Raw genomic sequence first — 17,338 nt, 5'->3', positions numbered from 1 at the left:
AAGTTATTAGCTTTCTGCATCTTAATTTTTAATGTGTCCATATTAATTTCTCCATGTACCTACCGTGGGGACGGACGTATTTCTCCTACTGTGAGACCAAGGTGTTCTTCCGTCTCTGTAGAAAGTTTGAGTTTGTTGACAAAGCCTTAATCTCTCCTTGCACCCCTTCATCACTATCAAACTGAGGTGCTCGGTGGGTTTTTTTTTTTTTTTTTAAATATACGTAAATCGGAAGTGGCCCAGTCGAAACTGTATAGAGGCATAGGATTCTTGCAGATGTGGCGCTGCTTATGCGTGGTCTGGTATTGTCATGGTGAAGCTGAGGATCCATCGTTTGTGGACGGACTCTTCGAATTCGCGCTTTCAATTTTCTGCGGTCAGAAATTCGATTACGAGATGGTATTTCTCACTGACAACATAGTTACCTTAGACACCACCATTTTAGACGCTGCAATTCGGAGTCGCCTAGAGGCAAAGGGTTGCCACTTGCATCAGCGAAGCAGGAAAGTCGATCGAGTAATATGAACGTCACGTAATGCCTCGACGTACATTAAAAACAGAATAAAACATTTTGAAGCGTTACTTTTCAGCACGCCCTCGTACTTGTCCGACTTTTCTGTTGCCTTTCACTGCGCCTGCGAGTACTCGATACGAATTGCATCTCACATCACGGTGTGCAACCAAGTACCTAAATCGACGGTGGTTATTTTGTGAAGGATACGAAATTTGTTTAGGTGTAATTTGAGCATGATATTTTTGTAAGGCATTTTCCACTCTGATGTTCGGATATCGGAAACTTTCTGAAAATACACACATCAGAAAGCTTTTGCATCGAGTCAGTTCTGAGAGTTCCGGAAACTCTACAGAAAATGGAATAGAGATCATCATAAACATCATTTCCTACCTTTTTTATTGCTCATGAGAACCACACATTGCATGTTCTACCACCATACAGCGGGACCTCCACAGTTGGTGGCCCACATTGCTGTACACACCGGTAACTCTAATACCCAGTAGCACGACCTCTTGCATTGATGCATGCCGGTATTCGTAGTGGCATACTATACACGAGTTCATCGAGGCATTGTTGATCCAGATTGCCCCACTCCTCAACAGCGATTCTGCGTTGATTCCTGAGATTGGTTGGTGGGTCGTCCATAAAAAGCCCTTTTCAGTCTATACCACGGATATTCGATAGGGTTCAAGTCTGGAGAACATGTTGGCCACTCTAGTCGAGAGATGTCGTTATCCTGAAGGAAGTAATGCACAAGATGTGCACGATGGGGGCGCGAATTGTCGTCCATGAAGACGAATGCCTTGCCAATATGCTGCCGATATGGTTGCACTATCGGTCGGAGTATGGCATTCACATATCGTACAGCCGTTACGGCGCCTCCCTTGACCTTCCTTGACCACCAGCGGCGTACGTCGGCCCCACATAATGCCACTCCAAAACAGCAGGGAACCTCCACCATGCTGCACTCGCTGGACAGTGTGTCTGAGGCGTTCAGCCTGATCAGATTGCCTCCATACACGTCTCCGACCATTGTCTGATTGAAGGCATGTGCGACACTCATCAGTGTATAGAACGTGATGCCAATCCTGAGCGGTCCATTCGGCATGTTGTTGGGCCCATGTGTAACGCGTTGCATGGTTTCGTGGTTGCAAAGATAGACCTCGTCATGGACGTAGGGAGTGAAGTTGCGCATCATTCAGACTATTGCGCACAGTTTGAGTCGTAACACGACGTCCTGTGGCTTCACGAAAACGGTGACGTTGCTGTCAGGTCTCCTCTGAGCCATAATCCGTATGTAGCGGTTATCCACTGCAGTAGTAGCCCTTGGGCGACCTGAGTGAGGCATGTCAACGACTGCTCCTGTCTCTCTGTATCTCCACCACGTCTGAACAACATCGCTTTGGTTCACCCCGAGATGCCTGGACACTTCCCTTGTTGAGAGCCCTTCCTGGCACAAAGTTAAAATGCCGACGCTATCGAACCGAGCTATTGACCGTCTCGGCACGGTTTAACTACATACAACTCGAGCCGTGTACCTCCTTCCTGGTGGAATGACAGGACTGATCGGTTGTAGGACCCCCTCCGTCTAATTAACAGGCGCTCCTCATGAATGGTTGCTTACATCTTTGGATGGGTTTAGCGACATCTCTGAACAGTCAAAGGCACTGTATCTGTGATACAACATCCACAGTCAACGTCTATTTTCAGAAGTTCTGTGAACCGGGGTGATTCAGAACTTTTTTTATGTGTGTAATTCGATTGCTGTAGGGCCTTAATTATTGTCGTTGACATGATGACAAATCCACCCCTGTTCACCAGCCAAAGCGAGGTAGGCGATTCTTACTTATACTGTTTTTGAACAAGAGTATCAATGTAGAAAATTTATTCAAATATGCGAATAAAGGTTTCTGTTTAAATTTGCTGAGCAATATGCCGCGTAATTTGTCTCAAGCAACGTACACAGCTCAGAGCGTAAATGTTTTCCGCGACTGCGGGAGGAATTTCGTTCAGCGCCTCTATGAAAATCAGTAAAACCCGAGGAAAACAGTATTATTAGACGAATTCACTGTCAAAATGGTTCAAATGGCTCTGCGCTCTAATGGGACATAACATCTGAGGTCTTGAGTCCCCTAGAACTCAGAACTGCTTAAACCAAACTAACCTCAGGACTTCACAAACATCCAAACCCGAGGGAGGATACAACCTGCGACCGTAGCGGTAGCGCGATTCCAGACTGAAATGCCTAGAACCGCTCGGCCACAACGGATAGCAATTCACTGCCCTCAGGAACAATTTTTTCACAGATACAGACACGTACCGCAATGTAAATTCTTTTGGCGTGTAAAATGATATACTATTAATTGGCACGCAACGTAATAACACGAAGACAAAAACACCTGCTGACCAGAAACTCTCGATCCAAACTTCTCTGAAAATAGTTTCCTGCTGCTAAGAAATGCTGGATATTTGAATTAACTGCTCGGAGCATAAATGATATTGAGTAAATAATTAACTGCATTAACGATGGAGACATTTATTTTAGTTGCTACCGAAGCATGGAGGCAAGAAGCGTTTCATGTAATCGCCCAACTTTAAAGTATTTCATCCTTCAGTCTGTACTTAAATTACCTTCCGAAACTCCTTCTTAGTTTAGTTTACCCGTTGCCTTAAGCACAGATTAAGTAACATTAGGGAAAAGCTGAAACCTATTTTACTTTCTTCTCCACTGATGCCTCTCTTTCACTTTTTACTTTTTTCCCTCTATTTTTATTTCATCCCCCTAGTCCCCAATAGGGAGGGAGGGAGGTATTGTCGGCAGCACAGTTCTCCACTCTTTAACCAATCGGATTAAAATAATTTATAATGAGAATGTACAAGCAAAATTTGGGGCTGTTTTCTATTGCAACGAAAAATATATATTTGAAATGCACATAACAGCATGGTAAATTCTTGTGATAAAAGCATTGAAGTAATGCACATTCACTTAAAATCTGAAGGGCATGCACTTGAGTTAGTAATACTGCCGCGGGAGAGGGTAAGTTCGACGTGTTTGAGGCGTGTGGGTCGAAGGTCAGGGGTCCGTTGGTTGGGAAAACTAGGGAGATGAGAGGTACGACCTGAGGTGGATAGTGGTATCTGCAGTCAGTGGAAGAGACAGAGGGTGAGGAGTAGAGGGTCTTGTGGGTAGGAAGTGGTTTCAGTTAGAAAGGGATGGGGATGGGTGGAGAGGGAAACGAGAGAGGAGCCTTGATGTTGAGTGAGGTAGGTGGGAAGGGTTAAAATCGGTAGGAGAGATAAATACCTGGGCGTATTGAAGTTACTTTGGGATAGGATATGAAGTGTATGTAGGTGTAGGGATGGAAGGATATGTTTGTGAAGGCCCAGCAGCATAGGGAAGTTGGTTATCAGAGGGGAGACAATGGGGTGATTGGAATCCAGTTTTCGGACAGCATGAGAGGATGAGAATGTGTTCTATGTGGGTGAGGAGGGGAGGGAATTTGATGAGACGGTAGAGGATCCAGCTGGGGGAAGGTAAGCGGATGCCGAAAGCCATCGAGGATTTGAAGGAACTTAGAGAATTTTCTGGATTGGAGACGGAGATCAATCAGTGCATCATATGCATAGTATGGGATGGACTGGATTAGGATTTTGTAGGTATGGAGAAGAGTAGTGGGGTGTAACCCACAACTTCGATTTTTTTATCAGTTTGAGTAGTTTTAGTTTCTTGTGGGCCTTCTGTTGGATAATTTGTAGGTGAGGTTTCCGTGTTGCCGGTCGAGGGTTAGTCCAAGATATTTTAGTGTGTCTCTCTTTCACATCGATCGACGTTTTTAACTGCAGACTCTGGTCTGAATCAGTGACTGATCTGCCGATGTGACGTCATCGAATATCGCCTTATTGCGCTTGGCCCGCGAACAGCTGAACGTGTAACTACACGGCAGACACGCAGCTACAATACATGGATCATGTAAAGCAGTGAATCCCAGTCTTCGGTGTGGATGCACATTTACATTCGGCCTCCAATGGGAACCTAACATTAGCGAACATCCAGGACATCGACGGAGACTGTGGATAGATAGCGCTAGGTGGGAATGTGAGTTGTCCGGGTAGCGTGCCGAGATAATCCGTGCATTTGGAGTAAACACTGTGCCTGGGTGCTACAGTGGTTAATGCAACTGCCTGGTAAGCGGGAGATGTCTCCTCATTAAGATCTGATGCATCTGATATCATTAAGTCCTTTCCTTTCATTGCCCTGCTCCTCCCTCAGCCTGCAGTGTACACATAGAAAATGTTGTGGGTAGGGCTAACCAAAGGCTGAGTTTTATTGGCAGGTCACTTAGAAAATATAACAGACCTACTAAGGAGACTGCCAACACTACGCTTGGCCGTCCTCTTTTAGAATACTGCTGAGCGGTGTGGGATCCTTGCCAGGTAGGACTAACGGAGTACATCGAAATACTTCAAAGAAAGGCAGCACGTTTTGTAATATCGCTAAATATGGGAGAGTGTGTCACAGAAATGATACAAGATTTGGTGTGGAAATCATTAAAAGAAAGGCGTTTTTCGTTGCGACGGAATCTTCTCAGAAAAGTCCAAGCACCAGCTTTCTCCTCCGAATGCGAAAATATTTTGTTGACACCGACCTACATAGGGCGGAACGATCACCACAATAAAATAAGGGAAATCATACGGAAAGATATAGGTGTTCATTCTCTCCGCGCTCTATACGAGATTTGAACCCTCTGCCAAGCACTTAAATGTGATTTGCAGAGTATCGATGTAGTTATAGATGTAGATGTAATATCTACTGTATGGCTTAATGATAATTGCATTCGCCTTGGTAAAATATTCCGGAGGTGAAATAGTCCATCATTCGGTTCTCCAGCCGTGACTACTCAGAAGGATGTAGGCATCAGGAGAAAATGAAGCGGTGTTCTAAAAATAGGAGCTAGAAATTTCAGATCCGTTAATCAGGAAATTGGGAAGATTTAAAATGCAAAGTTGATATATTGGTAATCATCAAGTACGATGGCAGGAAGAACACGACTTCTGCACATATCGCTTCAGGTTTATCAACACCGATCTAATAACCAATAAGAAAATAGACAAAAAGTCAACATCTGCCACAGAAGTAACAGTCTATACGCATCCTGGACTCCAGACGCAGAGACTAAATGAATGCATGATGAGATAAAACAAATTGTTGATGTGCGAGTAGTAAAGAGGGAGCAAAGCATGTGGTTGGTACCGTGACTCGATAAAAGAAAGAGATCGAGAAGGATAAAAAATAGATGAAAACGGACTGGGGAAAGGAATGAAAGAGTAAACCGCCTGGTAGGAATTTGCACAGAGTATCATTTTATCAAAGCTAACAGTTGGTTTAAAAAAGTCCTGAAAAGAGTATGTCTACCTGGAAGAGACCTGGAGACAACAGAAGGTTTCAGATATATTACTTTAGGTCCCAATCTAATGTATATCTGGGCATCGTGTCAGGGTGCTAATTTTGGCTCTTTGTTGCGACTTCACCCTGTCTGAAGGTGCGAAACTTGAGATTGTAATATATCACATAGATTATGAATGAAAAAGACTCCGCTGTTTTCATATTTCCTTTTTGCTGTTTTTAAGTTTTTTTAATATTCTTATTCGCAATGTCATGAGAACACACCTCTACATTCAATATTTTTCGTTCTTTTGATACAGTGTGGTAGAAGTATGAAATTGTTTCCTGAACTACTAGTTCGTGAGAGGGCAACATATAACTGACCAGGAGACAAACACTCTGATCATAAATCAGTTCCAACCAGTGGCGAATACAGGAAAACCTGAAGAAGGGGCACTAAAGATACCTTGAGCTACCTTTACTGTTAGCGTAATAAAAAATAAGCACGTCACATTCAAAGTTTAAGAGTTGTACACACATTGTGTGATTCTACACATATACAAGAGAATGTCATCTCATGATGTAAAAAAGTTACAATTGTGGTTCTCTTCCTTAAATGATGAATTCCTTTTGGTTAATTACATCGTCAATAGGACAATCAATTTCAGGGTGAGTGTTCAACAGAGCTAAGCCATTAATTCGATCCTCCTACATTGTGGACCTCAGCCATGTCTTCGTACGCAGCAATGTTGAAAAGCTTCTCCCTATCGTAGCAACAGACAATGGTAGACAAGCAAATATTTTGTACAGCGTAGCCACGATCGTTATGGCGTTTATGCTCGTTTTCTTGTATTGAAGAATCTCTCCGATTAGTCTCTTTTTAATCACAAAGAGTGATTTTTCTTCAAAGAACGGTAGTTCAGTTAAGCACTGATTCAATTTATGTGCCGGATCATTACCGTCATGTCCGCCGTTGCTAGCTGTGCAGTCAGCACGACGGAATATCATACCTAATGGCCCGGATTCGATTCCCGGCTGGGTGTTGTGTTGTCCTTATCATCATAATTTCATCCCCATCTACACGCAAGTCGCCGAAGTGGCGTCAAATCGAAAGACCTGCACCAGGCGAACGGTCTACCCGACGGGAGGTCCTACCTCACAGCATTTACATTTCATTACCGTTATGTTTCAGCAGTTGTGAGGGCAAAAGCAAGTTGAATTTTAAATGATAAATTTTTCATCAGTAAAAAGTTCTCCTATGTCAGTCGTAACATGGTCCAGTGTTGGAATAAAAACAATTCTTTTCCAATATGTGATAGAATCAACATTAAGATCACAGTTGTGTCTTTGTCTCCCTGTAAGACAAGGAACACTCATATCCACGTCTGACTGCCTTCGCATCTTCAACAATACGAGCAAAGTGGCTATCAGCATTAGCTCTCATACCGTCGTACACCCTGAGCGTCGTATCTTATTTTGCTTTTGCCCTGGCGACGTCCAAACTAAGGTCTCGTAAGACTTTGCTGACTGGATACATTGATATATTATGCTCATAATGTCACTCAGTGTAAACAGAGTGATAATAAGCTCGCAATTAGAGGGAGCACGAAGGAGAATATTGGTTTTGGCAGCCGTCGTTCTAATACTCCAAGACTGTGTTTTTTTAAGGACTTTGCATCCTGTTCCCAGATCAGCTACGAATTGAATAAAAGCGTCATTTCATTCAGCCCACCGCGTTGGATAAGGTGACTCTTCAATATTGCGAACCGCTTGCTAGACGCTGTAGAGAACGATACCACTTCTTTGTTAGCACCAAGTGAGTTTCTCACACATATAATTTAGCTACTGCGAGAGACAACGAGGCTGAGCTCATGAATTCGACACAGTGCTACTTGTGCGTTGATACTAAGTACAACAAATGACTAAAGTCCGTCGTAATAGCCCGTAATCGCAGTTGTTCATTTATTTTATCACTTTCAAGCTACGATTGTAGCTTTCAAACTGACTGCCTGGCAACGACTCTGCTTCCCTTCCATATATGTGGCTCGGTTGTTTCGAGAACATTCGCTGCCAGAATGTTCGCTTCCTGACTTTTATGGAATGTGAACATATACCTACTGTGAAAGCGACAAGCCAATATTTACTTTACGACATGTAATGTGCGGGCGAGTTTCCAATGATGACGTAATCCGGCAGTTGGTGTGTGTCGAGCTTTTATCGCCGCTCCCGTTCCTTTCTAGTGCAATCAATAGAGGGCCCATATAGTAACTATACGTTTTTAGGAATCTTACGGAATGCCACTATTACCAGAGATACACGCATCAGTATTACGAATTTGGTATGGGAAACTATCGTTAATGGTAAAAATATTCTTACGAGTTACTATGAATTACTGTTATTAGTACTTCACAACTAACTGATCACTCTCACTCTCGACTAATATTTACACTTACACTTGCTACAACCGGGGCTTATTACTTATTCATTCTTCAGTCTTAATATTTCTACTTCTGAATGTAAACTAGCTTCCTATTCGGCGAGTAGTCTACATCTACGTATACATCCATACTCCGCAAGCCACCAGACGGTGTGTTGTGAAGGGTACCTTGAGTACCTCTAACGGGTCTCCCTTCTATTCCAGTCTCGTATTGTTCGTGGAAAGAAAGATTGTCGATATGCCTTTGTGTCGGCTCCAATCTCTCTGATTTTATCGTCATGGTCTCTTCGAGAGATATACGTAGGAGGGAGCATTATACTGCTTGACTCCTCGGTGAACGCCTGTTCTCAAAACTTCAACAAAAGCCCGTACCGAGCTACTGAGCGTCTCTCTTGCAGAGTCTTCAACTGGAGTTTATCTGTCATCTCCGTAACGCTTTCGCGATTACTTAATGATCCTGTAAAAAAGCCCGCTGCCCTCCGTTGGATCTTCTCTATCTCTTCTATCAACCCAATCTGGTACGGACCCCACACCGGTGAGCAGTATTCAAGCAGTGCACGAACAATAGTACTGTAACCTACTTCTCGAGCGATCTGAGGCGCTGCAGTCATGGACTGTGCGGCTGGTCCTGGCGGAGGTTCGAGTACACCCTCGGGCATGGGTGTGTGTGTCTGTCCTTAGGATAATTAAGTTAAGTGGTGCGTAAGCTTAGGGACTGATGACCTTAGCAGTTAAGTCCCATAAGATTTTACACACATCTGAACATTTTGTAACCCACTTCCTTTGTTTTCGGACTGCATTTCCTTAGGATTCTTCCAATGAATCTCAGTCTGGCATCTGCTTTACTCACGATCAACTTTATATGATCATTCCATTTTAAATCACTCTTAATGCCTACTCCCAGATAATTTATGGAATTAACTGCTTCCAGCTGCTGACCTGATATATTCTAGCTAACATACTTCTTACTATGTCTTCGCAGCAAATTACACCTGTCTACATTGAGGTTCAGTTGCAATTCCCTGAACAATGCGTCAAATCGTTGCTGATATTCTTGCATTTCAGTAAAATTTTCCATTGTTACAACCTCTCGATATGTTACATCATCCGCAAAAGCCTCAATGAACTTCCGATGTCATCCACAAGGTCATTTATATATGTTGTGAACAGCAACGGTCCTCCGACACCCTCCTGCGGCCCACCTGAAATCACCTTTCCTTCGGAAGACTTCTCTCCATTGAGAATGACATTCTGCGTTCTGGTATCTAGGAATTCTTCAATCCAATCACACAGTTGATCTCACAGTCCATTTGTTCATTAAACGACTGTGGGGAACTGTATGAAACGCCTTGCGGAAGTCGAGAAACACGGCATCTACCTGGGAAACCGCGTCTATGGCCCTCTCAGTCTCGGAATGAATAGCGCTAGCTGCGTTTCACACTATCGTCTTTAGCAAAACCTATGCTGATTCCTACAGAGTAGATTCCTGGTCTCCAGAAAAGTCATTATACTCGAACATAATACGTGTTCCAGAATTCTATGACTAATAGACTTTAGAGATATATGTCTATAGTTCTGCGCATCTGTTCGACGTCCCTTCTTCAAAACGGGGATAACTTGTGCCCTTTTCTAATCCTTTGGAGCGCCACGCTCTTCTAGAGACCTACGGTACACCGCTGCAAGAAGGGGGGCAAGTTCCTTCACGTACTGTGCGTAAAATAGAACTGGTAATCCATCAGGTCCAGCGGCCTTTCCTCATTTGAGCGATTTTCATTGCTATCCTATCACTCTGTCATCTGTTTCGATATATACCACTTTATCATATGTGCGACAATTTAGAGAAGGAACTACAGTGCAGTCGTCCTCTGTGAAACAGATCTGGGAAAAGACATTTCGTATTCCGGCCTTTAGTCTATCATCCTCTATTTCACTACCAATTTGGTCACGGATTGTCTGGGCATTTTGTTTTGATCTACCTACCGCTTTGACATAAGACCAAAATTTCTTAGGATTTTCTGCCGAGTCAGTACATAGAACTTTACTTTCGAATTCGTTGAACGCCTCTCGCATAGCCCTCGTCACACTACATTTCGCTTCGTGTTATGTTTGTTTTTATGCAATGTTTTGGCTATGTTTATGTTTGCAGTGAAGTTCCCTTTGCTTCCGTAGCAGTTTTGTAACTCGGTTGTTGTACCACGGTGGCTCTTTTCCATCTCTTACGATCTCGCTTGGCACATACTCATCTAATGCATATTATACGATAGTTTTGACCTTGTTCCACTGATCCTCAACACTATCTTTACTGGAGATAAAACTTTTGTGTTGAGCCGTCGAGTACTATGAAATCTGCTTTTTGTCACTTTTCCTAAACAGAAAAATCTTCCTACCTTTTTTAATAGTTCTATTTACGGCTGAAATCATCGATGCTGTGATCACTGATTCCCTGTTCTGCGTTAACTGTTTCAAATAGTTCGGGTCTCTTTGTCACTAGAAGGTCTAATATGATATAGCCACGAGTCGGTTCTCTGTTTAACTGCTCAAGATAGTTTTCAGATAATGCACTCCGTGTTTATAATGCTACGAATTGAAGGTTCCCTGTACAATAAAACAGTAGAATATTCGCGACTTTTCTCGAACAAATGCCAGACAGAATAACGTTCCGAGATCACTGGAATGGCCGCGACTTTTCTCATAGGTATGTGTTAGCTACCTATGTGCCAGACAGAAAGTATAAAATTAGATGACGCGGACGCGTTTGCTACATAGGAAAGCACAACTACTTGATAACTTGACGGACGGAAGAAACGAACGAACAGCGTGCTGGCTGACCGGCGGGGGCGGCGCGGGTGGAGCATATGTATCCGCCACCGGTTCCAGCGGGTTCCAGTATCTGACAATGAAGCTCGTTTACTGTCACTGGCAACTGCAAACTGAAGTCTCTTAAAACGAGTGAGTAAATCGTTTGACATCATTGGCAAACGGAGGATGAGAAGGACCTCTCTAGCTGCTGCATCGGTGAAGACATTATCTTCGAGGACATTACTTCGCATACTTAGACTTTTAGTCTGAGGTCGGGTATCATTACAAAGTTTAACACGATTCAGATTGCGTACTAGCATTCTAACTACACTCCTGGAAATTGAAATAAGAACACCGTGAATTCATTGTCCCAGGAAGGGGAAACTTTATTGACACATTCCTGGGGTAAGATACATCACATGATCACACTGACAGAACCACAGGCACATAGACACAGGCAACAGAGCATGCACAATGTCGGCACTAGTACAGTGTATATCCACCTTTCGCAGCAATGCAGGCTGCTATTCTCCCATGGAGACGATCGTAGAGATTTTGGATGTAGTCCTGTGGAACGGCTTGCCATGCCATTTCCACCTGGCGCCTCAGTTGGACCAGCGTTCGTACTGGACGTGCAGACTGCGTGAGACGACGCTTCATCCAGTCCCAAACATGCTCAATGGGGGACAGATCCGGAGATCTTGCTGGCCAGGGTAGTTGACTTATACCTTCTAGAGCACGTTGGGTGGCACGGGATACATGCGGACGTGCATTGTCCTGTTGGAACAGCAAGTTCCCTTGTCGGTCTAGGAATGGTAGAACGATGGGTTCGATGATGGTTTGGATGTACCGTGCACTATTCAGTGTCCTCTCGACGATCACCAGAGGTGTATGGCCAGTGTAGGAGATTGCTCCCCACACCATGATGCCGGGTGTTGGCCCTGTGTGCCTCGGTCGTATGCAGGCCTGATTGTGGCGCTCACCTGCACGGCGCCAAACACGCATACGACCATCATTGGCACCAAGGCAGAAGCGACTCTCATCGCTGAAGACGACACGTCTCCATTCGTCCCTCCATTCACGCCTGTCGCAACACCACTGGAGGCGGGCTGCACGATGTTGGGGCGTGACCGGAAGACGGCCTAACGGTGTGCGGGACCGTAGCCCAGCTTCATGGAGACGGTTGCGAATGGTCCTCGCCGATACCCCAGGAGCAACAGTGTCCCTAATTTGCTGGGAAGTGGCGGTGCGGTCCCCTACGGCACTGCGTAGGATCCTACGGTCTTGGCGTGCATCCGTGCGTCGCTGCGGTCCGGTCCCAGGTCGACGGGCACGTGCACCTTCCGCCGACCACTGGCGACAACATCGATGTACTGTGGAGACCTCACGCCCCACGTGTTGAGCAATTCGGCGGTACGTCCAGCCGGCCTCCCGCATGCCCACTATACGCCCTCGCTCAAAGTCCGTCAACTGCACATACGGTTCACGTCCACGCTGTCGCGGCATGCTACCAGTGTTAAAGACTGCGATGGAGCTCCGTATGCCACGGCAAACTGGCTGACACTGACGGCGGCGGTGCACAAATGGTGCGCAGCTAGCGCCATTCGACGGCCAACACCGCGGTTCCTGGTGTGTCCGCTGTGCCGTGCGTGTGATCATTGCTTGTACAGCCCTCTCGCAGTGTCCGGAGCAAGTATGGTGCGTCTGACACACCGGTGTCAATGTGTTCTTTTTTCCATTTCCAGGAGTGTATATGCTAATAAGTCATAAATATTGCTTTGGTAATACACAGATTTTTTCGTTAAAAGTGACTATGAGGAAGTAAACGAAACAGGGCATTGTTACGTATACAGTTTTTGATTAGAACCAGATATACGGAGGAGCAATATGTCAGGGAAAAACAATCTACCTAATGGTTTAAATGCCCTACCACCGTAGTGGAGACCCACTGGAAGAAAGAAAACAAAACTGCACATTTTTCACAGCACGGTATTGTCTATCTCGCAGTCGGTTTCAATACAAATCCTCTATAATTAATTGACGAAGTAACTCCTAAACTTCAGCCGGTACGTTGAATTCGTGTTCATTTTCAAACTTATCGACAGCAATCGATCACCAGTGCCTGAATATTTCGTTGTAGTATATTTGCAGAGGTAGTTCTTGATACAGTAGTTGATAGTGAAATAAAGCATCGAACAGAAGAAATTGAAGGAAAGTAAGCGAATCATGGGTGCTACAATTTTTCATGGGTGCCATAATTTTGCGGCGCAGTATTTTTGCGGAGGTAGATGTGGACTCAGTAACCTAAGATCGCTGATAATGAACTGATCATTCAAACAAGAAATGGCAGGAAAGTAAGTAACACAGAAACTCCAACGAGTACGTTGAATTCGTGTTCATTTTCAAACTGATCGACAGCAATCGATCTCAAGTGCCAGAATTTTTCGTTGTAGTAAATTTTGCACAGGTAGTTCTGGACACGGTAATCGATAGTAGTTTATAGTGAAATAAACCATTGAACAGAAGAAATTGAAGGAAAGTAAGCGGATCATGGGTGCCACAATTTTTCGGCGTAGTATTTTTGCGGAGGTAGGTGTGGACTCAGTAACGTAAGATCGCTGATAATGAACTGATCATTCAAACAAGAAATGGCAGAAAAGTAAGTTAGAACCTGTTTTGAAAGATCAAACGTTTGTTGAGAATTTCTCGAGGGCTCAGAAGATATCGTTGGATAACGCCCGAGCTACTGAATCTAATTAACGAAAGGAGAAATGCAAATGAAGCAAGCAAACGCGATTAGAGACATCTGAAAACGAGACTGACAGGATGTGCAAACTGGCAAAGCAGGAACTAAGATTGCAATAATTCGAGGCTGTAGAAGCATGCATGATAGTACGAAACGTAACACAGGGTACAAAATTTAAGACATTTGGAGAAAAGCAAGCACTTGCATGAATATTTTTGATGGCAACCTTGTACTAAGCAAAGAAGGGAAAGCTGAAAGGTGGAAGAAATAAATAAAAGGTCGATAACGGCGATACAAGCTTAAAGAGGGTATTATAGAGAGAGAAGAGGAAGTGAGTGAAGATGAGTTGAGAGATATCATACTGCTAGAAGAAGCTGTTCTCTGAAAACACTTAAACAAGTCTCTTGGAGTAGATGAAATTACCTCAGAAGTACTGAGATCCTTGGGAGAGGAAGCCATGGTAAAACATTCCATTTGTACGTAAGATATATTAGATACCCTCATACTTTAAGAAGAATGTAATAATCCCTGTCCCAAAGCAGGTAGATACTGAAAAAGTGTTTATATTACATGGTTACATAATACTGATATCGATTACAAACAGAAAATTGGTGAAGGATAGAAGTCGACGTAGGGACTATCAGTTTGGGTTTCAGAGAACTGTAGGACAATGGGAGACCATACTGACTCTATGACCTACGTTTACACCACTCCTAGATTTAGAGATATATTTTGCCGATGCTGCTGATCTAGTATCTTCGAAATTCTGTAGGTATAAGGGAGCGAGAAATTATCTACATTAGGCAAAAATCAGACTTCTGTTAGAAGAATCGAAGGGCGCGAAAGGAAATCAATGTTTGAGAAGGAAATGACACGGGGTTGTTGCCTATCCCAGATATTACTAAAAAGATGGCTCTGAGCACTATGGGACTCAACTGCTGTGGTCATTAGTTCCCTAGAACTTAGAACTACTTAAACCTAACTAACCTAAGGACATCACACACATCCATGCCCGAGGCAGGATTCGAACCTGCGACCGTAGCAGTCGCACGGTTCCGGACTGCGCGCCTAGAACCGCGAGACCACCGCGGCCGGCATCAAATATTACTCGACATGTACATTGAGCAAGCAGTAGAGAAAACCAAGGAGAAATTTGGAAAGGGAATTAAAATTCACGAAGAATAAATAACAACTTTAAGATTGCCCGATGATACTGCAGTTTGGTCAGAGACGGCAACGGACTTGTAACACAGCTGAACGGAATGTGCAGTGTCTTGAAAAAAGGATATACGAGTAAGATGAACATCATCAAAAGCAAAACAAGAGTAATGGAATATAGCCGCAATAAATCAGATTCTATTCGAGTTACACTGTAATGGACGATGGGCAAAGCAAAAGGATGTAAAATGCAGACTAGCAATAAGAAGGAAACTGTTTGTTTATATCGAATATAAATTATAAGTGTTAAGGAGCTTTTGCTGAACGTATGTGTGTGGAGTGTCGTCTTGTACGGAAGTAAATTGTGGACAGTGAACAGTTAAGGAAGGTAGTGAGTAGAAGCTTTTGTAATCTGATGCTACAGAATAAAGATAACAAGTCAGACAGGTAAATCGAGTAACTAATGAAGAGGTAAATTTGCGTCACATCCTGACTAATAGAAAGGATTGGTTGGAAAAAGACGTGTCAGTGGGATTTAAGTCGTGGGAACGGGCAGGCCATTCCTTTCGCCGAATTTCGTCGCAAAAGTTCCTCTATCTCCGCTGTTAGATTCAGTCACCCATTATCATCTGTATGAAATAAGTCAGGGTCGAATGCACCACTGAAGAGACGAAGCAGGGTAACAGTGCAATAGCACAAGAACGTTGACCAGTGAGCGTAACGTGTACAAAGACCTGGAGATCAGTGGCCCCATCCAACGTGATGCTTCTTTACGCGATAACAGATGGAGCACCAGAATGTTCTTCTTCGACAATGACGGACGTACTATCATAATGAGAGAGATGGGAGCTCGTAATGGCGCACAGGAACACTGTGGAACATGGTCGTTTTGGGGGTACAGGTTTCAATGGTCTCAGGAACAGAAAATTGAATAGGCGTACTGACCCAAATCTTTCAAACCAACACAGCGGTGAAGTTAATGTGACACTCTAATTTCTCCGCACATGCAGCTTTTCAGGGATGGATTCGGCCCTCACTCTATTTTAGGGTTCCGTGCCTTAACCAGAAAAAAGGGACCGTTATAGAATCGCTTTGTTGCCCATCGCTCTGTCCATCTGTATGTCTGTACGTTCGCTTCCAGTACCCTTTTAAACTTGTAACAACTGTGCTACGTAGCTGTTGATATGTTGCTTTGTCTGAATGTCCTTTTGTCTCAGGAACGGGTCTATGTGTCAAGTTGAACTATGTCACATTCTAACGTCTATGGTGCCTTGGAGGTATGATAAACGTTAACTTCTAATATCAATACATAAAACTGCAATCATTGGTTTTTTAAATCATTATTCCATGATTCGGTTTTCGAACCTTTTCAGGTTCGTCTTCAGATGGTTTCTGGAAGTTACGTCATTATTTCTAGCATAATTCTGATTGCTGGCTCTGTAAACGTTAATGTAAGAACAGAAATAAGTGAACAGTTCACTTGAACTTTTGATCTTGGTTTATTAAATATAAAATATACCGTCATACAAACAGCTTTAGTCCATTGCAAACACTATAATTTTATACATATTACCTTTATCTAAAGTAAACAAAGTCTGCTCTTACTAATATTCCAGATCATGTTAACGTAAGAACAAAAATAAGTCCACAGTTCATTTAAAAATTTGTTACTCTTTTAAAATTTAATCTTAACTATAAAGGTCATGGTCATAGAAACAGCTGCATCTCATTGCAAATACAATAAATTTGTATTATTTTATTCCTGGGTTTTCAAGTTCATGCCAATCTGAATTAAAGTATTTGCTGATAAATTGACTTTATTATACGTTAACATACGAATTGAAATTAGACATCAGACCACTTGAAGTTTGTTCTTGTAGCAGTTAATTTATTTTTTTTATTTTATTTTGAGGTCTAATGTTATCACCAGTCTGATTAAAATATTTGCCCTTATATCGATTTCATTACATGTATACAACAACAGATTACATGTGTGTGCAAAGTTGGCCAATGCTATACCATTTGTTAAGATCTGTTACAAGCAGCAGTTCTATAGCACATGCTGGATGCTGAAAAAGTTTCGCTGTCACAGTGGAAAATTAAGATAGGTTGTTAAAAGTGTGTGAACTGACATACCAAAGGTCCATCAAAATGGAACCAGACAGATGGAGACTAACGGAATACTTACTGTCGCAGTAAGTAAAAAACTAAATTTACATCCACATCGACAGATAAACAATAGTCTTAGCGATACATATTTTAAATAGTGACTAGCGGAAGTCTTATGTATTTACAGTCAAT

Source organism: Schistocerca gregaria, chromosome 7, assembly GCF_023897955.1.
Source record: "Schistocerca gregaria isolate iqSchGreg1 chromosome 7, iqSchGreg1.2, whole genome shotgun sequence".
Taxonomy (NCBI): domain Eukaryota; kingdom Metazoa; phylum Arthropoda; class Insecta; order Orthoptera; family Acrididae; genus Schistocerca; species Schistocerca gregaria.
Note: the sequence above shows the minus strand (reverse complement) of the source record.